Here is a 24,901-nt window from a genome sequence, read left to right as displayed (position 1 = left end):
ATCTGCTCTCAGCTGACAGAAGGCCAGTGGACTGGACTCCCCGTAGGTGAAGTGAGGACACGCATTTATTTTTCTGGAGAGAACATACTGTTTGAATCACAGTGCTCAGACAGAGCTCAGGAGCCTGGAAACATCTTCACCAGCAAGAAATGAGTCACAGAGGAGCAGGCAGCCCTGTTTGCCACTGCACGGCTGATGGATAAAGATAAGAATTGGAACCTCACGACAAAGGCAGCTGTTCATGGAGTTAAAGCACCAATTTCAGCACTCCGTGACCTCAGTTGTAATAACATGGGGAGACTGTTCCTTCCCAGTCATCTTGGTGGGCATTTGTTGGGTGCCATAGGTATGAAAGGTGTCTGCTATTTCCCTTCTGAGGTGATGCTGGGAGGGAGATGAACCTGCCCTTGGTCTCCTTTTACAGGTTGCAAAAACCACCTGCTGTACGTGAGTGTGTATGGAAGGGCTCATTGTTGACAATCACAGAGACACTAAGCAGAACAGTAGCTAGCATCCTGGCATGCTAAGTACTGTGACTCAGCCATGGTACTCATGAGTTCACCATTGTCCTCCGACATGAATACAGGCATTCAGGGGTCAGCAAACTGGTCACAGAAGCAGGTGGCTCAAAGTGAGCCCAGAGCAGGAGGCACATTAGGAGTTCTGACATCCACTCCTAATAACACAGAATAGGGGAGGTGGTTGAAACCTAGGGAGTTCTAGGTGCCCCCTGAGAAGATCCGGTCTGAAGCCCCAGGGTCGAAGTGGGAGTGAACTGTCAAGTTTTATGAGCCTCTGTTTCACTATAAACATCAGTAGCAAACACTCATGTGAAAAAAACTGCTGAAGTCTCCAGTTGGGTACACCAAGGGGGAGAGAGGGGCTGCAGCTGCCTCTCACCCAGGCACTGGAAAAGACCCTCACTTAGGGTTGGGACACCAGCTTGTTATGGCCAGCCTTTTCCCATTGCAAGGCCCCAAGCAGAAGTCTCTACTCACAGTACCCTGTGCCTCTGAGCACCAGGCCATGTAGGCAGAGGGAGGCAAAACATGAAAGAATGGGTGTTGAAATGCTTGTTGTGCCAAAAGACAAAATCAGGGAGTGCTGGAAAACTTAATTAAATCTTTAGTGCTGGGAAGATGAGTTCTGACGTACAAAGAATTTGGAGTAAGAGAAGGCAAATGTTCTGCATGGTCCATCCCAGGCACAATGCGTAGACCTCTACATGTGGGATTAGATGTGATCCTCACCATCCCCTGGTGAAGCAGACATTGTTCTTCCCATTTTACAGATGAGGAAACGGAGACCTGAAGGTTTAAGTCCTTGATCTGCTGATACAAAGAATGCCTGTAGTTAAGATGATGCCCAAACTTGGGTTTTGTGAATGTCTTTGATCAAATCCACACTGTGGGTTCATTTCTTCCTCTGTGTCAAATGCACTTGTTTCAATTGAGTCATCGCTTTTTTTTTTTTTTTTTTTTTTTTTTTGGTACAAGAGATTGAATTTAGATGCACTTGACCACTGAGCCACATCCCCAGCCCTATTTTGTATTTTATTTAGTGACAGAGTCTCACTGAGTTGCTTATCTTCTCACTTTTGCTGAGGCTGGCTTTGAACTCACGATCCTCCTGCCTCAGTTTCCCAAGCTGCTGGGATTACAGGCATGTGCCACTGCACCTGACTGAGCCATTGCTTTGTGCAATTGTGTCTCTACAGATTCAGAGAAGCACGACAGAGCTGGGATTCCTTCCTGCTATGTTCTCTGAGGAAGAGGAGGTGGGTGGTGGGTAGCAGCAATGGGGAAAGCCCAGAGCAACCGTGATTGGGAGGCTTTCCAAAATCATTTCCAAGGGAGAGGCTCCCGGAGCTGTGACTCACTGCTGAGGGAAAATAATGGGGCAGCGTGAGCCTCGATGGCCACAGCAAAAGAACTCAAGGGGAGCTCTTAAAGAACATGAGAGGATCACATCTGACCACCCAGGAGGGTGGGCTAGATGGTTTCTGGGGACAAAAATGGTTGGAGAGCGAAGATGATGAAGCCCTGGGGAACTACCATGGTTTGGGTCAGGAGAACGAAAATAAGCAAAGGGAAGTGGGCAGTGTGACCATTGTGTGTCAGGGAGCCCAGGGAGCACCTTGTAGGAATAGGTGTGGAAGCCAGGGAGGTAAGGGGACACAGACCAGGAGGAGCTGTGAAGATGGTAGTGAAGATTCCTCTGCTCTGCCTTTTTCTGGGGTCCAGGAGTGCCTTACTCTCCTGAAGAGACCAGCACATCGCCTCCTGTTATCCTGTGGGAAGTTTCTCCACAACCCACCCCACCCCTGTGTGTGCCTGTGAGTGAGACTCAGCCCCATTATCTTCTGTCCCCCTCACTTGAAGCCCATGAGGAAGAAGTGTTATTTGTTATGGGTTCACTGAAAGTAGCACTGCAGGCCAAAGGGGCCTCACAGTCATTAAAAGACCAGCTTTAGTTAAGGGCCAAGAGGAGCTTTGCACACAGCAGGAAAGGAGAGAAAGGAGAGACTGCACATTAGAAGCAGCAGGTAAATCTACATAAAAACTCTGAGAAATCTTCGGGGAGCTGGCCATTCACCCATAAAGAGTAAGATTCTTCATGGAGGAAGATGCCTGGAAAGCTTCAGGACCTTTGACAATTAGCACTCTGTAATCAGAGAACCCTAAGTTCACTGAATCTCCAGAACGGCATCATTTCTCAGGGTGCGGGTCTTTGACCACCTCCACAGAACAAAGACAAAGAAGTATATCAGGACATCCTAAGACCTAGGAGTATTTTCATCAGGAGTATTCCATTTTTTGCCATGTATGTGTTTGAAATATCTTAGACACTGCACAGGACATGAATGTCAGACTCTTGATGGGCAAGTATACTCTTGAGTAAAGTAAGTGGCTGCAGACCTCACATTGGAGGGAAGACACCATGGTGGTGACATAAGACAGGTTGTCCAGGTGAATTCAGGATGCACCTAGGCTGTGGTGCAGTTTGTGTTTTCACATCACTTCTACCGATGAGTGATATCATTCCCATTTTGAGACTCAGGAGTATGAGCCTCCTAGGTCTTAAAAGGTGACTCCCTCTTGCTGCAGTGTTGAGATGCATAGGAATTTTCAACTTCATTCCTTCATCCAAAAAATATCTCTTTTCACTACATAAAGTCACTTTAAGTTAAGCAAAATGTTTAATTGAGTGCTGAGAGTTACTGTGTGGGGAGATACAGCAATCTCAAGGCAAGTTACACTAGGGCAAATCCTTGATTTCTGGTTGATTAAGGGCTTGATGTGATTTTCCCTATTTGTATATATTTAGTAGGATAAAGAGGCCAAAAGCAAAGTCAATTTTATTGTGTCTTATTTAAAAAGGAAAAATATTTGTTAAAATGTGTTGTATTAATAAACTAATTCTTTTAAGATTATCATCCTTAAAGTCTTAGGAAAGTGGGAGAAATTTGCATCCTCTTGCCACTAGATGGCGACATCTGAGCGTGGAGTCCCAGCTAGGCGCTGAGGGTACTTGGATTCAACAGGGGCCTTGGGATGGTGCTCTGGAAGGCCTCAGCAAGTCCTCCAGCCAGTCAGAGAGCCAACTGGTTCCCGAATCCTAAAATAAATCAAGGAGGTCAAAGCTTCTATTCAATTTATACATCTCTCAAATGCAGTGCTACTCATACCCCTCTGCTGCTTAAAAAATTAGCAGGGTCTCTCTCCTGCTAAGAAGCTAATAACATTACCTGTTGCCCCTTCATTTGGATTCAATCCTGATTTATTGACAGTCTGTGTGCCCTGTAGTATACATAGAGCAGAACAGTGGCCTGGTATGGGGAAACTGCCACATTAGGTTTAATGGGACAGGCCATCCCAACCACCCAGAGTCCCTGGCTTCCCTCATCCTACCCAATTCATTCCTTGCTTGCTGTCTTTCATGTTTTCACCCTTCCTTACCACCACCAGACATAGCTCACCCATGCTTCCTTTCTCCCAGTGGAAAACAGCATTCGGTTCTGCTGGAGGGTTTATCTCTGCTCTTTCAGCTTTGGGGAATGTCCCCTGAGCTCATGTGGTCTCTGGGTGGCATTTAAAGTACATGCCCAGAGGCACTGAGGTCAGCAGAGTTCACTGCAATATTCACTGATCCATTGATGCTTCCGATACTCAATCACTCAGCAGCTCTTAGTTCTAGACACTGTACCACATCCTGGTGATGCCATGTGAATAAGGTCTGATTCGCATCTTCCAGAAACAAACCAGTGAGGTAGATGGAGCCATAGAGAGACTCCAACCTGGATATAAGCTTTGGATTACATATACCTGTGAGGTGGGGTGGGGATGACACAGAGGGAGGGAGCACTGCCCCATCCAGGACAGGGAGAAGGGGCAGAAGTTGGGAGAAGCAGATGTCAGAGTGCCTCCCCTCACTGGTCTTGGTCTCATGTGGATAAGCCAGGATCTAGCTCTAGTTCCCCATCTGGGTCATCCAAGACCTAGTTGTGGGTTTGGAAGGCATTGGGTCATGTAACCATTTGGTTCTAAGCTTTAGGTCTTTGAGTTAGAAAAAAAAGGTTCAATCCTGAGCTGGGGAAGCCATTAGTTTCTTTCTGGGGCTGGGAAGCCAAGATCTTATAATCAAATATGGCCATTTGCCTGAATTTTTCTTAATGAATGTGTTTCTTTGGTGAGTTTTATAGATAATTCATTCTATTTTGTGGAATAAATGATTTCAAAGAAAATTCATATTCAATTGTACTCTTGAATTTAGAAGTTTAAAAATGGTTAGATGACAAGGAGATTGAATAGTCATTGATTAAAGTGCTTTGTTAGATGTCTGATAGATGTGAGGCTGTTATGGGGTCTCCACATTCCTATATATTCTGGTTTGACCATTTTGACCTTGTACCAATTGTTTGGAGCAGTCTGCAGGACTCCAATGGCAAAGGTCATGCCAATACTTGGTCAAGTTTTGCTTTATTCTTGTCTTCACTTCCATCTTAGTCCATTCAAAATGCTATAAAATACCATAGACTGAGTCACTTATGAACAACAAAATTTATCTCTCACAGTTTGGGAGGTTGAAACTTCAAGATCAAGGTAGCTGCAGATCCAGTGTCTACTGAGGGTCTACTCCTGGATCATGGATAGTGCTTCTCAGCTGCGTCCTCACATAGTGGAAGGGTGAGGGAGCTCCCCAGGGTCTCTTGGTTACGGGCACTAATTTCATTTGTGAGGTTGGAGCCTCCATGACCCATTTACCTTCCAAAGGTCATATGGTCAGTTCTGTCAGTTTGGTAGTTAGGATTTCAATGTATCAGTTTTGGGAAGAAAAAACCATATGGATCATGGCACCTACCAAATGGAATGTGAGGTTGCACCCAAATTTTGTGCTCACTTCCCCAGCTTCCTGTCCAAAAGTGGCAGTCTCCTAATGTCAGAAGAGCGTGGATCCCCCAGAACAGGCATTGCTCTACGGTGGACTGAAGGACATAGAGAGTCTCACCTGAAGTCAATGGATGAGTTCTTTGAGGGACTCCCAGAGGACCATCCCAGTACATTGCTCTGAAATATTTCTCAAGAGGAGAAATTGCAATACCTTGGGGGAATCCCAGTCCACATTTCCTTGCTTATTTGAAATACAGATGTATTCATTTCCCCCTCATCCATTTATGGATCCCAAAGGGTAAAGGAACCATATTTCTCATTAAAGAAAATTCAGGCAGCAGTTTCCCATTGTCTTCCTTCTCACTTTCTGAAAATATGCAGCTGGTCTTGCAAGCACAGGTGCTGGGGTTTCTGCATGCACTGTTAATATCTAATCCCTTCATTCCACCCTCTCCCCTGAGATGGAGAAATCCTTAATCATGCCCAGGTTTTCAGTCTCCACTGTATACTTATATTTATTATAAATATACTTATATATTTTAATAGACCAAGTGAAAATAACTGTTACCTTGTGCTCTGCACCGTTTGTGTGAATGAGTCAAAGAATTATTGCACGAAACCTAAAAGACATCTCAGCAGGCAAATAGAATGCACAGGGGCAATGCACAATGGGGCAGGCATGATGAGGATGGTACCCAACAAAGAGTGGAAGGATTTGGGATCAGGGTTTGAGATCAAGCCTTACCCCACCCCCACTGCATACATCACCACTCAGCACCAGTTGGTTATCTGTACTAAGTGGGAAATTATAGCAAAAATATCAATGAAAACAACCACAGCTTTGTGCAGAAACCACTTCAAGGTCTGTGCTCAGCACTTTCTATTCATTAACTTACTATAACCCCAGGAGATAGATGACAGTAAACGAGAAAGGTGGGGTTTGAACTTACAATGCTTCTGTCTGATAGGGTAATTGGAATGTTTTTATATTCATAAAAGTAGTTATAGAGTGTGTGTGGAAATCTATGTATGAAAATAAAGGGATTCATGGAATTGCATATAGACTGTAAGTCAAACAGTCAGAGGATCCCTCATAAAGAAAAACATTGAAAAGTGAAATCATATTGCATGATAAATAGTGGACCATTGGTCTTGCTCAGTGCCAGTGTTCAGGTTGTGGGGAAGTATCAGGAGGGAAGGGGAGAATAAGAATGTACCAGACAAAGGGGCTGTAGGCCAAAATGGCAAGACTGTATAAAAATCAGTTTAGGAAGCTAACTTTGAACAAAAGTTCATAAGAAACTGAAATTTCACTGCAGATGACATTCAGCCTAAGGTCTATGAAAAATTTTAATCTTCCATAAACCTAGTAATTTTGTCCTCTCTACTTGCCTCCCAGAGGGATCCAATATGGAAGATAGGAACGGTTAGTTTTATGTTTTTTGACTTTTCAATTTTTCATGTAAAATATGTTTTTAACTTGAAGTATCTTTCTTAATAAGGCATCTAAATCTTTGCAATCCTTTTAAAGAGAGCATGTATGGACATTTAGATTGCTGCTAATGTGACTTCCACAATGTCACAACAAACATCTTTGTGAATACCTCAATAAGGAATACATATATGTTGGACAAATTTTTGGAGCTAATTTATGGAGTAGAAAGTAATGTGTATTTTGATAGATCTTGCCAATTTGTACTTCTAAAAGACATTGATAATTTCTACCCTAATTGAACCTGTAAACTAATATGCATTCATGCCATGGATAAATGTTATTGAGCACTTAAATTTTTGCTTATCTGGGAGGAAATATTTTTACTTTAATCTGCATATTCCTAATTACAAATAAGATGGAGCCTGTATTTAGTGCTTATTTCCTATTTGCATTTCTTTTTCAATAAATTATTTATTAATATCCTTGGATCATTATTCTATTTTACTCTGCATTTTTTCTTTTTGATTTAAAGCTTATTTTTAGTCTGGAAATTTAGGATAAATTTAGGTTTTGTGGTTCCTGAAGTTTAGAAAACTTGAGGAATCATATATAACAAAAATAATGCGAAGTTAAATAAGAATGTTGCTATTCATCTCTAGGCCTTTGCCCCGACCTTGGAATGAATTCATACAAGTTAGGTGGTCCTGGGCATAAGTGTCATTGACTTCAGGAAGGATATGACTTTTCCAGAATTTACCTCTTTGTTATGTTTTCCAGGAAATATTTTCATTGCAAGAACACTTTAATTTCTGTGTTTGTAAGCCTGTCAGTGTTTTCTATTATAATATGTCTTCTGGGGTTGTGGTTGGGGTCCTGTTTGGGTATGCAAATTACATGGGGCACCACTGTGCCTACCTGGCTTATATGCTCACCCCACTAATGTGGTGTGGGAATGAATGTTCTTGGCTTAAATGATAAAGGGGTGCCTGCAAGCTCCCAAATGCATAACTATTAAAACTGCTCCATAGTCCTCCCACTCCCAGGATCTCGTGTCTGAATCTTTATGTGCAGAATACTCATCGCCATTTCCCTGATTGACTCTTGGTCTGTGTTTGTCCTGTGTTTGTTTCTCTTAGATCTGTGTGTTGACTGACTTCCAGGAGTGTGTAAATGTTCTGCTTAGGCAAAGAGTATTTTTAATTTTCCTAGTACTAGTAAAAAGTTAAAAAAATACTTTTCTGTCATAATGACATTTTAGGTGGGGAGCAAAATGGTTGTCTTAGTTTGTTTTCTGTTTTTAAAAGAGTGTACTTCAGACCAGTCAATTTATTTGGGAGATAATTTATTGCAGTTCCACAGGCTAGTTGTACAAGATCAGGATGCTGGCAGGTGTGATGTCTGGAGATGACCCAGTTTCTGCTGCTAAGGTGGTGCCTTGGCCAGAGAGAACTGCCAGAGAGGACCAATACTTGTCCTCACACTGCAGAAGAGAACTAGCCAATTCTGGCGAGGCTTTCCTATGACAGTATTAGTCCAGTCATTGGATCTTGCCTAATCACTCCCCTGAGCACCACCTTCCAACACTGCTGCATTGGAGGTCCAGTTTCAATAGGAGTTTTGGAGGGGACACAGGCATTCAAACCATAGTAGTGGCTACACATTTTCAGAATGCCATAGGGTCAATCTTCTTGGGATTGAAATTAGTGAACCTGTCTCCAAATAAAAGGAAAAAGGGCTCGCTCAGTAGTAGGGTGTCCCTGAGTTTTGTCCCCATTATCACACCACAAAAAAAAGACATATTGTATTTCATGAGATTATTGTTTGTAATGTATGATAAACCAGAAACATTTTTTAACCTTAAAATACTACATATGTTTTTATAAGGAATAGATTTTAGTCCACAAACCTATACTCCTGTTGCCACACATGGAATGGAAACAAAAGCATCCTGGAAGAGGACTCTGTTACGTGAAATGCACTCTGAAGTTTCCCCTTCACTTCCTCTCCTCACGCTGCCCTCCATGTTCTCTTCTCTTCTCTCTCCTCATTATTTCTCTTTGGTTTATTCCACCTGATTGCAAAATGATGGCTTCAACTCATTTTCTTGAATTCACAACTCACTGACGATCCAGTTCTGCTGGATGGAGATAGACAACAGATCTATGAGATTACAGCTACCCCTGGTTGAGGGAAGATGGCCTTCTAAGGCAAGCACCTCAGCCTGGTGGCCCCCAGGAAACTTTGCTCTTCATTTCTTCCCTCTCTGTTCTCTATCTTTGCAACTTTCACATTCCCTGTTTCCTCAAATTGGCATCCATTTTTCTACCTGTCCCAAAGTCCAAGTTTGAATATCAATTGAGAACTTCTTTCTCCCTCTATAAGTTAGTGAATTTGAAAAAGAGGCTGGAATTTTTTCCCCCTCTTTAATGCAGATTTTTTAAAATGAAGAGATTGAATTGCCTTTCCTGTCTTCAGGATTTAGAGGATCCAACTCTGAGCTTGTGGCTAGTTGATATTAACTGAGGTGAGCTGTAGAACACAATACTTATGATGAAGTAGGAAATATTAATCTGGGCTGAGAGCTTGCAATACATCTGGTATGATTGCAGGAACTCAGTTTCTGAAACAGTTATTTCAGTGGTAAGCCTGTGTAGAGGAGAGAGGCTGAGACACAGGGAAGAGTAGGGGTTGAGAACAGCAAGATCAGTGCAAGCTTTTTAAAGACAAATGGGGTCAACTAAAACTCAGTTTCATTGAAAAAAAATTGTGTGGTACTGGGGATTGAACCCAGGGCCTTGCACATACTAGGCATGCATTCTGCCACGAAGTTACATCCCCATCCCTCAACTTCACTTTTTTTTTTTTAACTTAAGGCATTTACATTGCATAACATTTTAAACTTTTATTCTTTCTGCCGTCCTTGAAAGGAAGGAAATGCACAGCACATAACAGGGTTGTTTAAGGTCTGCAAAGTCTCTTGCTCTTTCCTATACCTTCCTCACTCCTTGACTATGCTCACTCTTGACCCTTCACTCCTGAGCCCTCCTGTCATGTTTTGGACTGTTCTCCCTCTCAGTATCTCCCTTCTCCACTCTGTTCATTCCCTCTAATCTTGGCCTAAACTGTGTGTGGATAGGAAAGGGTTAGGGTGAGGAGTAGTTTCATTTTTCTGAAAATTCAAGCAAGACTTCTGCTGTTTGCCAATCTAGGGCCAGTTTTGTTTGTAGCGTTACATGAAACAGTGATGGAAGGGAAGACCCCAGTGACAGGGTGCTCTGCTCCCCTTAGTCAGTGATTGTGAGTCATTTCCATATCCTGAGACTTCTATTATTCTTCCTGATTGAAATAGTGGCTATAATCCATGGGTATCAAATGAATTAGGCAGGCAAAAACTTAGGGTCTGGCACTCTACTTATACAGAATTTAAAGAATTGCCCCCATTGGTTCACCAGCCAGCAGAATAGCAAAGCACCTGGCCACCTGGATTGTGTAGCAACATACCATTTTCCTGGGGGATATCATCTGAAGTGTTCTTGCCCACAGATAGGCCATTTGTCCACTGGGGAATGCGGTTCCAGACAGAGACATAGTTGGGTACTTGGTCTTACATTGTAATGGACCAACACATTAGTGCTGAACTTTGTATGGGAATATTTTCCTTTTCAGGAGCTTTACCAGTGACTAATTTGAGTTTGGGTTTCCAGAGTCAAGTAGGATCACAATGAAGATGGCTCCAAGCCTAGCCACACGGGAGCCATCCCATCTACCCTGGAAGTGCCTCAGCTCATGAATCTCACAATCCTCTGGAGTCAGAAGCCATCCAGTTTGAGCCCCAGACCAAACAGATTATCACAAACATAAGCAAGATGGCAGGGTGCTCCACTGAGGTCAGGATGGGTCAAACCTCCTCAGACAAATGTCCGACTCCTGCAGTGTTTATTTAGTTTTACAACATTGGCGGTGCTCAATGAGGGACCAAGAGAGGCGTCAGCTGGACAGGGTTTTCCTGTCCTTTCCTCTGCCCTCACCAGGATACCATTTGTAATTCTTTATAAAGAAAACACATTTTCTGGGCAGCAGGGGGAATCCAATAACAACAACAACCAAAAAAAAATTTGGATGCCAGAATAAAATTGAATCATATCATCAAACAGAAGGAAAAATTCTATTGCAACTAAAATTAAATACATTCTTAAAACTTCTTAGTTATGTGAACAACATAAACGCATCATAAAGTCACTTTTCTACCAGGTGTCCTGGCACATGATTATAATCGCAGCTGCTCAGGAGTCTGAGGCAGGAGGATTGAGAGTTCAAAGTCAGTCTCAGCAAATTAGCAAGGTACTAAGCATTTCAGTGAGACCCTGTCTCTAAATAAAATATAAAAAAGGGCTGAGGATGTGGCTTAGCACCCCTGGGTTCAATCCCTGGTACCTAAATAAATAAAGTCACTTTTCCATACATTCATGATGTAGATTTTTTTTCTGGTCACATAATGTTTAATACACAATTTGTTCTTTCTATAACAATGGTCACTCTTGACACACATCTGATGAAATAGCATTCCTCTGGTTGAAATATGTAACTTGTACTAGAGGAACCAATAAGTCAAAACTGTCCTCAGATAGTGACGAATTAAGTGAAAACAATCAAGATGTAGATTTTAAAAGTCTTTTCATATGAATGATTGGTTCACTTGTTCAGCATGTCTTTCCTATGCATCTCCTAGGTGTTGGAAAAGACTGCAAGCTGGAGACTCATGTCTCTCCCCTTGGCAAGCACTTATCACAGGACACAGGACTGAAGTTACATTTTAGAGAGATTGATATATTTACTACACAGAGAAAAATAACCAGTGGTCTAATGTCTGGGAGGCTCCCAAATAGGAGAGGTGGGCTGAATTTTGAAGAGTGGGAATTAGATAAGCAGGAGAAGAGGAGGGGGTGAGTTCAGTAGAGGAAAGGACTTGCTCAAAGGCACAGGACCTTAAGACAGAAAGAACAGGACATATGCAGGGAAGGTCTAGCACCAGGTATTCAAGGAGCACTGGGTGTGTTTGGAGGTGACTTCAATGACTTTGTAACCATTATCTGTCATGACAAAGAGAGAGTTAAGTTTATTCTGAGAATAATAGTGGGAGTCTAGTTGTATAAATTGTAGACTTTGAAAAAGCAGGCCATAACATTTTAGGATCATCTCTTCATAAATACATAACTTGTCTTCATTGTATAATGAGGTTAGAGAACAGCTAGTGATGATAGAAGTGGGAGAGTCAGTTGTATGTCCTTTGTCTTCCAATCTACTGTATTTTCACAAACCAAGGAGAATGTTAGGGTAGTTGAGTGTGTACACATGCACCTGTGTGTATTGTATGTCCTATGGATAAGAAAAATCATTTCCACAGGGTTTGCATTTAAAATCTCTTTGAATCCATCCTTTATGTTTATGCACAAATAAGGTTTTAAATTCGGAGCTGTGATCAGGCCCATTCCTGGTGTAGAAATCATAGATCATCTTCCCAAATCTCCATGGCACACCCTGCTCCACAGTGCCTTCTATGATCTGGTACTTAACCAACTCTTCAACCTCACTCTCTGGTGATTCATCTAGTCCTTCTGAGCATTAGAAATGGTGCTCCTTCCTCAAGTCACCTTACTACTTTTGAGCAGTACACTGGCTTCTAAGAAAAAGCTTTATTTAGACAATTCATCAAATTTAAGTGTACAACGTGATGATTTTTGTGATTTATAGAGTTGTGCAACCCTGAGTACAGTGTGAACACTTGTATTTCAGAATGCTTCCAGTACCTGAAAAATACTCCACCCTGTCTTATTGGTAGTAAATCCCCACTTGCCTTTTGTCATTTCTTTGAAGTCATGCAGTGTATGACTGACATCTAGTAAAATTTATGTGAGTTTCATCCACATTCTGACAGTGGTCTGTTCTATTATGTTTCATTGTTTGGAATGCATCACTTTGTTTATCCATTTGCTAGTAAATGGACATTTGGATGGCTTGGACTTTTAAGCTATTATGACTAATGCTGCTATAATCTTTTGCATACACATTTTATGTGCATACATGTTTTAATTCCTCTTGGGTGTGGAGAATTGTTAGGCTATATGGTAACTTAGTTAACATTTTAAGAAACTTTCAAACTTTTCTGAAGTGGCTGCACTATTTTGCATTCCTACCAGTGATGTTTGTGAGCTCCAGGTTCTCTACATCCTAATCAATACTAATCATTGACTATATTTTAAATTATAACCATCCTAAGGGTCGTAGACTAGTGTATCATTATGATTTTGATTTGCACATTCCAAAATGCTAATGATGTTGAACATCTCTATTGATCTATGTGTGTACCCTCCAACAAATACCATACTGTTATAATTATGTAACTTCTTGGGAAGAAAGATTCCTCTATGTTATAAGTTTTTGTTAAGATTGCTTTAGTTATGGATTCTGTGCCTTTTCACACATATTTTAAAATAAACTTTTTCTATGTCTATAAAAACTTGCAGAGATTTTGATAGACATTACATTTAGATTATAGATTGATTTGGGGAGCATTGTCCTTTGTACTATGTTCAATCTTCTAATCCTGGAAGAAGGTATGTGTATCCACTCATTCTGTTTTTCTTTGATTAATTTAATCAGCATCTTATGGTTTTCAGTCTACAAGTCTTGTATACATTTGTTAAATTTACACCTAGTTGTTTCATTGTTCTGAACTATTACCATTGCATTTTTATTTCAGTTGCTATGTATTTAGTGCATTTGTGCCATTCATTCTGTTTATCATGTACTCTGGCAAGGGCATCCTAGTGAAGAGGAGGAAAAATGTGGTTCAGCCTCTACTTTTGCCTCTTCCTGACTCTGGATCCTGGGAAAGACACTGGATCCTCAAGTAACTAGTACCTACATCACTAGAGTGAGAAAAACTCAAGCTATATGTCATATACCAATTATTATTGGTGCATCTGTCTTTAGTAGATTTCTACTTTGGAATAGATATTCACATGTTTATCAAAATTCTTTGATGAACCATTTTGGATATGAAATGTAAAGCCCATGGAACGTGGTTTAAAAGGAGAAAGTCAAACAAAGTCACCTACCTATATTAAGAAATAAGTATAAATTTTTTAAAAAAGTATAAATTTAGAGATAGGCAGCAATGAAATGATAGGAGAGATCTGCACAACATAGTTGCCCATGGAAAATCCAATTCTGGGGTCAGGACTATAGAATAGAGCTACAGCTAGCTCTCTCTCTCTCTCTCTCTCTCTCTCTCTCTCTCTCTCTCCCTCTCCCTCTCTCTCTCTATTTTTCTATGTCTGTCTTATTTTTGTGCTGATTAATACTGTCTTGTTGTCCATCACTGTGAACTTCCATTAGAATCTGGAATGCCCAAATACTCCAGATAGATGGATAGTAGAGATGGGATAACTGGAGGGTTAGATGGGATCACAAAAATGGATCCAGACTCCATGCCTGGTGGGCAAGAGAAGAAAAATCTTTTGAATTGAAAGTAAGATAAAATTCCAGTTTAAGAATGGAAATTGAAACTAAGCAGTATAAGCAATCAGGAAGTGATAAAATCTTATTAAGGCAGGAAATTCATCCTGACTTAATGTAAATCTCTCAGGGCAGATGAGGTGGTGTAAATCAGCATCTGTTTTGTAAGAAACACATGAGAAATGTGGATGGAAATGTTCACCTGTGGGATGGTGTGTTCTCATGTTGACAGTCATGGTAGTCTGAGAGCATGTGCCAGTCCTGAACTGGGTGATGGTGGCCAGCAGGCGTAGTGTGATCTAGTCTCCTCAACTGTGATATGGGACAACACATATACTAACTTCACAAGAATGTGTTGAGAGGCAGGTGCTGTTGCTGCAGCCGCCGCTGTCATCACCTGGAGGTCTTTTCTCAGGACAGGGCTGCCTGACTACACTGCTACCTCCAAAGCTGCTGCCGCTAACACAACAGCTGCTGCCCTGAGGTTGCCTGGAGGTCTTCTCTCTGGGTGACGCTACCCCCACAGCTGCCGACCCCACCACTGCTGCTGTCATTGTCCCACTACAGCTTCCATTGACCTGCCCCTCGCTGCCACCACCTCCCAGAGGTCCATTGCCAGGGAGATTCCAGGTTTGGTTGCACGTGGTCACATCCATCTTGGGACACTGACCAGGGTCTGGGTACTGGGGAGCCAGTAGGTTTGTCACCACTGCCATCTTGGGGTGCAGCCACATCTGTCTGGGAACTCCAGTTAAGACCTGGAGGTCCAGTGTTGGGGTGCTTACAAGTTTGGCTGTGCCTGGGATCTTCCTGCTGGTAGTGCTGGTGGCTGCCATCTTGCTGCTGTTTCTCAGGGTTGCTCCTTTATGTGAGTGTATCCCTGGTGGTTTCTCTGAAAATTGGAGTAGGATTGAGATCTTGGGACTGCAATGTGACTGAGCCTGGAGTATCTGAAGCTCAGACCCCAGGGATAGTGACTGGGTCTGTGAAGGCCAGTCTGGGCCTGGAAATCCTGCAAGAAATCAGAGACAGGGCTGAGAAACATTTGAACCCTGACAGAGACCATTCAATTTTCCATTGAGATTTATTTGATTTTATTTTTTTAATCTCTAACATCTGTACTGCATTTGAAGCAAGGTATTTGTTATGCATCAGATTGTGGAGGGTGGTGATACATGAATGGTGTTTTGCTGTTGTGTTGTATTTTTATATTTTTGATTTTTTTCTTTGTATGTATTCTTCCTCTCACTCATCTATTTTCCTGGATTCTCTTTCTACTTTTTTTTTTCAACCAACAGCTAATATCTGTTGGTTCTTCTTCCACTCTTCCCGTGGTTTTCTACTTCTAGTCACTCTCTTCCTCCCTCATGAACATCATGTGCTACGCTACTTCTGTTCTCTCATTGTCCACCATTTGAAATTATAAACCTTTTAAACAAGTTTTCTGTTTGTTTTGTAGACAGTGGTTGAACTCATCATTTCTGTTTATTGCAAGAAAGCAAAAGATACCTTAGTGGGAGCTATTAAGTTTAAGGCTATATATTGTTTACCTTGGGTACTGGTGATTTTGGTCTTCCCCTTAAAGGTGAGGTACTGGACACCTTCAGGCAAAATATATGTCTACAGGGTAGAATCTATACTGCCTCAGATCCATACTGCTAGATGGGAAAACACACAAACAACATGAAAAAAACAAGGGAACAAAGTATCCCAAACAAACCAAGATGTTTCAATAACAGAATTCACTGACAACACAGTGGAAGAAATGTCTGAGAAGGGTTTTAGAATGTACATAGTTAAACTGATCTGAGAGGTAAAGGATGGTATAGAGGGAAATCAAAGAGAAAATAAAGGAAGTGAAAGATCAGTTTAAAAAAAGATCAGTGATTCTTAAAAAAAAATCCCTGAAATGAAGGAATCAATAAACCAAATTATAAATTCAATGGAAAGCATCATCAAAGACTACATCACTTGGAGACAGAGCCTCAGGCAATGAAGACAAAATATATAATCTTGGAAATAAATTTGACCATGCAGAGAAGATGATAAGAATCCATGAACAGAAATTCCGAGAATTATGGGATAACATGAGAAGATCAAATTTAAGAGTTATCGGGATAGATAAAGGAACAGAGATACCAAAAAAAAAAAAAAATAAAATAAAGAAAGAAAAGAAAAAAGGAATACACAATCCACTTACAGGACCCCAAATGTACCATGTTACAGCAGAAACACACCAAGACATATTTTAATGACAATGACTAGAATACAGAATAAGAATAAAATCTTATTCTTAATCTTATTCTTAAGACCATGAGAAAAAAAAATATGTATGGGGGAAATCAATTCAGATCTCAATGAATTTCTCCACACAGACCCTCAAAATTTGGAAAAATATATTTCAAGCTCTGAAAGAAAGTGTATTCCAATCAAGAATTTAATGTCCATAAAAATTAAGTTTCAGATTTGAAGATGAAATAAAAACCTTCCATGTTAAATGAAAATTAAAAGAATTCACATATAGAAAGCCTGTACTACAGAACATTCTCAAGAAAATATTCCATGAAGATGAAGTGAAAATAAAAGTGAAAATCAGCAAAGGGAAGAACTGCACTAAAGGAATGGTCAATCAAAGGAGAAACTAAGCCAAATTAAAAACCAGAAATAAATCTAAATGACAGGGAATACAAATCATATCTCAATATTAACCTTGAATGTTAATGACCTAAATTCATCTATGAAAAGACATAAACTGGCAGATTGGATTAAAAAACAATACCCAAAAATATGCTGTCTCTAAGATACTCACCTCATAGACAAAGATATTCACAGACTCAAGGTGAAAGAATAGGAAAAAACATATCACTCATATGGAGTGTATAAAAAAGCAGGGGTTTCCATCCTCATTTCAGGTAAAGTGGACTTCAAGCCAAAGTTAGTCAAGAGGGAAAAGAAGGACATTTCATACTACTTAAGGAAATTGCATATCGGCTAGACATAACATTTGTAATATTTATGCTCCAAACAATGGAGTATCTATGTACATCAGACAAACACTTCTCAATTTCAAGAATCAAATAGACCACAACACAATAATACACACCTCTCTCACTACTGTAGAGATCTTTCAAACAAAAACTAAATAAAAAAACTGTAGAACTAAATAATACAATCAATAATTTAGACTTAACAGACATATATAGGATATTTCATCCATCAAGAAGGAATACACTTTCTACTTGACAGCACATGGATCCTTCTCTAAAATAGACCATACCTTATACGACAAAGCAACTCTTAGTAAATAGAAAAAAAAATGGAGAAAATACCCTGCATTCTACCAGATCATAATGGAATAAAATTAGAAATCAATGATAAAATAAAAAATAGAAGCTATTTTAACATCTGGTGACTAAATAATACACTACTGAATGATGAATGTATAGTAGAATAAATAAAGAATGAAATAAAAAAAAAAGTACTTAGAGGTAAATGAGAATACCAATACAGCATATCAAAATCTCTGGGACACTATGAAGTCAGTACTAAGAGGAAAGTTTATTGCATTAAGCTCATTCATTAAAAGAATAAAAAATGAACAAATAAATGACATAACATTACTTGTTGAAGGCCTAGAAAAGGAAGAACAAATCAGCACCAAAATCAGTAGAAGACAGGAAATAATTAAAATTAGAGCTGAAATCAATGAAATGGAAACAAAAGAAAAAATTGACAAAACAAAAACTTGGTTTTTTGAAAAAATAAATGAAATTGATAAACCCCTAGCCATGCTAACAAACAGAAAAAGAGAGAAAACATGAATTACTAAAACGTGATGAAAAAGGAAATATCACAAGAGACACTACTGAAATACAGAACATAATTAGAAACTATTTTGAAAACTTATACTGCAATATAATAGAAAATATCAAACATCAATAAACTTCTAGAGACATATGAACTACCTAAACTGAATTAAGAGGTCATACATGATTTAAACAGATTATCTTCAAGTAATGAAATAGAAAACACCATCAAAAACCTACAAATCAAGAAAAGCCCAGGACTAGACAGAATTTCAATTGAGTTCTACAAGACCTACAAAGAAGAATTAACACCCATACTCCTCAAAGTATTCCCTGAAATAGAAAAGGAGGGAACCCTTCCAAACTCATTCTGTGAAGCTAATATCACTCTGATACCAAAACCAGACAAAGACACTTCAAGGAAAGAAAACTTCAGGCCAATATCCTTAATGAACATGGATGTAAAAATTCTCAATAAAATTCTGGCAATTCACCTACAAAAATCTATTATAAAGTTAGTGCAACATGATCAAATGAAGTTCATCATATGGAAAACAATAAATGTAATTCATCATATCAGTAGACTTAAAAACAAGAATCATATGATCATTCCAATAATGCAGAAAAAGTATTTGGTAAAATACAGCACTCCATCATGTTCAAAACACTAGAAAAACTAGGGACAGTAGGAGAATACCACAACATCATAAAGGTTATATATGCTAAATCTAAGACCAGCATAATTCTTTTTTTTTTTTTTTTTTTCTTTTTTTTTTCTTTTTTTTATTTTTTTACATTTACATAGGGTAATGATGTTTATTTTATTTTTCCCCTCCCCCCACCCCTCCCACCCCTCTTTTCCCTCTACACAGTCCTTCTTTCCTTCATTCTTGCCGCTGTCCTTAGCCTAACTCTAAACCTAACCCTAAACCTAATGCTAGCCCCTCCCACCCCCCATTATATGTCCTCATCCGCTTATCAGCGAGATCATTCGACCTTTAGTTTTTTGAGATTGGCTTATCTCACTTAGCATGATATTCTCCAATTTCGACCATTTGCCTACAAATGCCATAATTTTATCATTCTTCATTGCGGAGTAATATTCCATTGTAGACCAGCATAATTCTAAATGAAGACAAATTGAAAGCATTCCCTCTAAAAACTGGAATAAGGCAGGGATGCCCTCTTTCACCACTTTTATTGAACATTGTCCTTGAAACTCTAGTCAGAACATTTAGACAGATGAAAGAAAGAAATTGCATTGATAAAATAAGTAAAGTAGAACTCAAACTATCCCTATTTGCTGATGACATGATTCTATATTCAGAAAATTAAAAAAATTCCAACAGAAAACATCTAGAACCAATAAATAAATTTAGCAGAGAAGCAGGATATAAAATCAATATCCATAAATCAAATGCATTCCTATACATCAGTAATGAATCCACTGAAAAAGAAAAAGAAATTAGGAAAACTACCCCATTCACAATAGCCTCAAAACAAACAAACAAACAAAAAAACAACTTGGGAATCAATCTAACAAATGAGGTGAAAGTTCTCTACAATGAAAACTACAGAACACTAAAGAAAGAAATTGGAGAAAACCTTAGTAAATGGAAAGGTTCCCATGTTCTGGATAGGCAGAATTAATATTGTCAAAATGGCCATACTAGCAAATGTGTTTTACAGATTTAATGCAATTACTATTAAATCTCAACAACATTCTTCATAGAACTAGAAAAAGCAATCATGAAATTTGTTTGGAAAAAATAAGAGACCCAGAATAGCCAAAGCAATCCTTAGCAAGAAAAGGGAAGCAGGAGGCATCACAATATTAGACCTTAAACTATAACCACAGAGCTATAGTAACCAAACCAGCATGGTATTGGCACCAAAACAAACACATAGATCAATGGTACAGAATAGAAGACACAGACAAACTCATGCAAATATAGTTATCTCATATTAGACAAAGGTACCAAAAACATCCACTGGAGAAAAGGTAGCCTATTCAACAAATGGTGCTGGGAAAAATGGAAAGCCACATGTAACGAAATGAAATTTATCCTCTATCTCTCACCCTATCACTTAATTCAAAGTGGATCAAAGACTTACGCACTAGAACAGAGACCCTGTGCCTACTAGAAGAAAAAGTTGAACCAAATCTTTACTGTATTGACCTAAGATCTGATTTCCTTAACAAGACCCCTGAAGCTCAAGAAGTTAAACCAAGAATTTAAATGGGATGGATTTAAACTAAAATGTTTCTTCTCAGCAAAAGAAACAATCAATAATGTGAAGAGAGAGCCTAGAGATTGGGAGAAAATCTTTACCACATGTACCTCAGATAAAGCATTAATCACTAGGATATATATAAAGAACTCTAAAAACACCAAAAACCAAATAATCCAATCAATAAATGGGCTAAGGAACTGAACAGACACTTCACAGAAGAAGAAATACAATTGATTAACAAATATATGAAAAAATGTTCAACATCTCTAGCAATTAGAGAAATGCAAATCAAAACTACTCTAAAGATTTCATCTCACTTCAGTCAGAATGGCAATCATCAAGAATACAGGCAACAATAAATGTTGGCAAGGATGTGGGGAAAAGGAGCACTCATACATTGCTAGTGGTACTGCAAATTGGTGCAACCCATTCTGGAAAGCAGTATGGAGATTCCTCAGAAAACTTGAAATGGAACCACTATTTTACCTGGCGATCCCATGCCTTTGTTTATACCTGAAGGATTTAAAATCAGCATAGAACAGTGTCAAGTCCAGCTCAATGTTTACAGCAGCTCAATGCACAATAGCTAAACTATGGAACCAACCTAGGTGCCTTTCAATAGATGAATGAAGTAAATATGGTATATATACACCTAGTGGAATATTACCCAGCTTTAAAGAAGAGTGATATTATGGCATTTGCTGTAAATAGATGGAACTAGAAAATATGCTAAGTGAAATAAGCTAATCCCAAAGAACCAAAGGCTGAATATTTTCTCTGATATGCAGATGCTAATTCACAATAAGGTGGGGGGCACTCAGGAAGAATAGAGTTACTTTAAGTAGAGGGGAGTGAAGGGAGGGGAAGGGATATGGACATAGGAAGGGTAGTAGAATGAAACAGACATTATTGCCTTGTGTATATAGATGACTGAAAGAGAGATGTAATTCTACAACATGTACAGTCAGAAAAATGAGAAATTATACCCCATTTATGTATGATATATCAAAGTACATAAATGCATTCTACTGTCATGTATAACTAATTAGAACAAATAGTGTGTCGAGAAATAAAATAGTACAGTGCCTCATATCTATATGCTCACTCCTGATATTTCTTGTATTAAAATTAGATTTAATTCCCAGGAACATTAGTTTTTTTAATTGGACATCTTCTAGCTCATAGAGGAGTGCCTGGAACATAGCAGACAGTAGGAAATGTGCAGAGAAAAGTTTGAATTAATTTCTGACACATCAAATCCTCAAGACAATTATTGAATGACTGATTAAATAATTAAACTAAGCACTATAAACATCTGTTTTAAATTCCCAAATCCAGTTACATGAACTAACCAAACACTTCTGAAAATATAGACCTGAAAGATAAGAAAGAGTGCTCAAGATGACTTCAAGTTACCTGAAAAATATTGCCCTTAAAATAGGCATCTTCTATATGGAAGTGTCCCCAACCCTTGTACAACCTATCTGCTACTTCAAATGAGGAAGAACTCATTGGAAGTTTTGCAATTAGCTGGGTGTGGTGGCACATGCCTGTAGTTCCAGATATTTGAGAGACTGAGGCAGGAGAATCATAGGTTCGAAGCCAGCCTCAGCAATTTAGCAAGGCCCTGAGCAAATTGGTGTGATCCTATCTCAAAATAATAAAATAAAAAGGGCTGGGGATGTGGCTTAGTGAATAAGTGCCCCTGAGTTCAATCCACAACACCAAAAATAAGAAATAAAATAAAATTAGAATTGTAATTAATTTTAAACTAGTAGTCATTGTTACCTAAGGGAAACTATTTTGCATCTTATGGCTGTTCTCTTTGCAGATCATTATCTTGTTATCAAGGTTCCTATGATACAATCACTTGTAAATGAACGGGAGAAGTGAAAAAAGTAGCCTGTGAGTCTGAGATAAGTGAAGTTGCCTAACACAAACCAGACCTTTGACATTTGTTATTTACAGGGTCTTTTTATGATCAAAATATTTGCTTTTCCTTCCTACGACTTCCCAGAGAGTTTATCTTAACACATGGATCCTACCAGGGATTTTTAAGTTGAATAAAGATTAGTCACACAAATTTGCCTTGGTCTTTTCTCAACTTTTTCTGAAGTTGCAGCGATAGTGTTTTGCAAGAGGCCTCATCTTTGAGCTTAGAAAAAACTGTGGTCTTTATGTAGCTATTAGCAAACCCCTTACCCAACATGCCAGGATAAGGAGGGTACATCTGATTTCTTTGTGTCTGTAAGCCTTAGGAATGGTGGAATGATAAAGAAAGGACTATAATTTGGAGACTACCTGTAATGTGCAAGCCCTGTGGTTACCTTCATCAAAGAGTTCTCCAAATTAATTCTTAGAATGATCTTATGAGCTAGTTCCTAATGGCACACTCATTTGCAGATGATGAGACAGACTGCAGTTATATCAGTAGTCAGCAACCCAGAATGAGTCAGGTGAGCACAGCCAATTATTCAGAAGTTCACACCCGTTACAAAAAATATGAAAGAGAAATCATTCCATCCTCTGAGACTCCATTTATAATAGAAGTAAAGCAGTCATAATAGGCATGAGCTGCAATCTGGGTCTCCTTACAAGTGACTGAGGATTATGCTCTTGAAAAATTAACTGAGTTTTTCATGTTTGGAAATTAACTTGAATGACACCTCTTTACTTTCTTGCACTATTATGCTGATTATTGCTCTGCCCACATAATCAAATCTATGTTTCCATTAAAATGAATTAAACCAGACAATTGTTTTTTAATTAAAGACTAGTTTTCACAAAGTCAAATATTTCTCTTTTCTAGCAGACTTGTAAAGAAGCCACCTTTGGGTGAATCCATCTCATCTGATTCTTTTTAATTTTTCCAATCAGGAGAGAGCAAACCACACAAACCGTTTGTGCTCTAATTCTTCAGAGCACAAGTCCTCTAGTATTTTCACAGAAGCTACTTAGGTCCACCTGGTAGATGAGGAATCAGGAATTTAGATGCCCCGAGGAGACTGGAGTCAAGGTTTCAAGGTCCTATCAGGCTGGAGGTCATTGTTTCTAGCATTTACTTCCAGTAGGTAGTACCATGATGGGATTGGAGCCAACTCTTCCTTTGATGCTGACCCACTTGCAAGAGGTCCCTTATCAATGAGTTAGTCAACAGTCTCAGGACAGGTGACCTTTATCTCCATGTTCATACAATCCTAGAACAAAAAAGAAAATTTGGATTTTTAAATTTTCTAATTAAAAGTTAGAAAATATGAGTCTTTGCCCATTTTTTAAAGCTTGTGACTTCTCAAATCAAATTTTCAGTTTAAATGTGAGAAGATAAGTGCTCAGCTGAGAGAAAACACCTCAAGGTTGCAACACCTGCTTATAGATCTGCGTATGCTATAGATTCATGGCAGCCCCTACACATAGCTGAATGCTGGGAATGGCTTGTACTGTCCTGAAAAATACCTATCCCACGAGGCTAAAAATTGAAAAGAATTGGTTAAGCATTAAATTATTAAAATAAGATTTGAGTATTATTTGTTATTAGATTTTATGTGAATCAGAACTAAAAGAACAAAACCAAAAATTATCATATCTTTCAATGAAAATATGTATGCTTCATGCACTTTATGATGTGTGGCATCATAAAGAAACTAAAAATATACTCCAGGAAATGTCTTTCTTGTAAAGAACAGATAAGTCTACTTTACTATCCAGAACAGTTTAAAATTTGGAAAATTAAAATATGCAGACTTATTGAAATTCAAATGTAGCATAATTATCAATAAATTTGAAGTGGTAATCTCTCTAAGCCATGCCTTATTTAATACTTGCCATATATTTCTGACTGCAAGGGAATGCATTAGAAAGGGTTAAGGATATGCTATTGCAAAACGTGCCAAATTGATACGATGATTATTTCAAGCTGAAATCATTTGAGGAACTGTAACATTGGAAAGGGACATTTGGCCCGTCTTTTCCTACACACAGCAAGCCATGAAGGTGCCCTTCACATACCAATACTACAAAATAGCCTTAATCATCAGAGACTTGTAACTGGAGCTGCACTCATCTGAAATAAGTGAACTCTGAAGTTTCCCTTATCTTTCATGAGTTTCTAACCCCGCCCCACCCCCACAACACCAGAGACCCATGCGTCCTGCCATCCATTTATCATTCTTTGTCTGGAAAGTATAAATGTATCATGCTTTGATCATTTCTTTGGATTTCATTCTCTTGTGATAATCCCCTTGTACATGTAAATTTAATAAAGATTCTGTTTTTCTCTTGTTAATCTGCTTTTGTGTTAATTGGGTTCCTAGATCCAGCCAAAGAACCCACAAGAAAGCTAAGTTGGGGGAAGAGAGGACCTTTCTGTCCTGAACTTTCCAATCACAAGAATTGTGGCTGTCCCTGGGGCTCAGAGGCTCTGGCGTGGCTTCTGTTCTTAGCATTGTGCTGATACCACAGCAGGGACCAGCTTTACCTCTGCCTCTTGGGTGTGTCCCCATCTGATGGCTCCAGGCTGA

Source organism: Sciurus carolinensis, chromosome 8 (assembly GCF_902686445.1).
Source record: "Sciurus carolinensis chromosome 8, mSciCar1.2, whole genome shotgun sequence".
Taxonomy (NCBI): Eukaryota; Metazoa; Chordata; class Mammalia; order Rodentia; family Sciuridae; genus Sciurus; species Sciurus carolinensis.
This window is presented reverse-complemented; position numbering follows the sequence as displayed.